Source organism: Echinops telfairi, unplaced genomic scaffold (assembly GCF_000313985.2).
Source record: "Echinops telfairi isolate 266 unplaced genomic scaffold, ASM31398v2 ScPeMD7_7469;HRSCAF=8507_1, whole genome shotgun sequence".
NCBI lineage: Eukaryota > Metazoa > Chordata > Mammalia > Afrosoricida > Tenrecidae > Echinops > Echinops telfairi.
The window spans coordinates 125,154,185-125,155,148 of NW_022111373.1; positions in this window are offsets into that span (position 1 = coordinate 125,154,185).

Here is a 964-nt window from a genome sequence, read left to right on the forward strand (position 1 = left end):
TATATTTTGTAAATGATAAACTGTAAGTTAAGATCAAATAAATTTTATGAGCAAATTAATTCTTGTACTAATAAAGATAAAATACTTTAGGTTAGAGTTTTAACGTAAGCCATTTAAAATAAATCTAAATTTTAAATATTTTGTAGTTAAAACTTCATTGTACATCTATATGAGAAATCACAATGAGCATAGTTTGTATTAGGTGATATTCAGTGTTTTAGAAGTCACACTTTTGGACCTGGTAAATGATGTTTCAAGATCCACTGCTATAAATGACCAATGGACCATTTTATACTTCTTCCTGCTACCGGTCGGTCTGATTATACTGCATATGCTAATATAACCTGTTCCTTTTTGTAATATATTTTTAATAATAAGCCAAGTAGTTACTACTAGAGAAAACAGTGTCAATTAATCTGCAATATATCTAATAAATTTAAGCCAGGTAAACTTGGTGCTACTAGTAATGCAATGGTCATATATGTTTAATTATAAAATTTATTTTTAAAGGAATGCTTTTTCTGTGATGAAAATACTCCCCCCACCCCACATGCACTTAATTGTAGTGTTTGGTCATTTTTAAACATGCAATTTTGAAATCGTTCATAGACTTAACACCACCAACATCACATCCACTGTAAAACTGAAGTCTAAATGCCTTGAACTACTCTATGTGTGTAGCGAGATGACATCAATGTTTATTAAGAATGTGTGTTCTGAATGTTGTGTTGCTCACCTTGATAAGGTGGGTGTTGGATCAGAAGCTCTTTTGAATGTCACCTTGCATGAGGAGTTCACATTGGGTATTTCCTGTAACCCAGACATGCAAAGTTTAACCTGGACAGTGTCACTTCCATGACATGTTCACTTAAGTAGCAGCGAACTCCGAAGGGCTAAAGACAATATTCTTCAAACAATAGCACTCTCCATGTGGTAAATATTTCCTGGTGATGATTTACAGGTT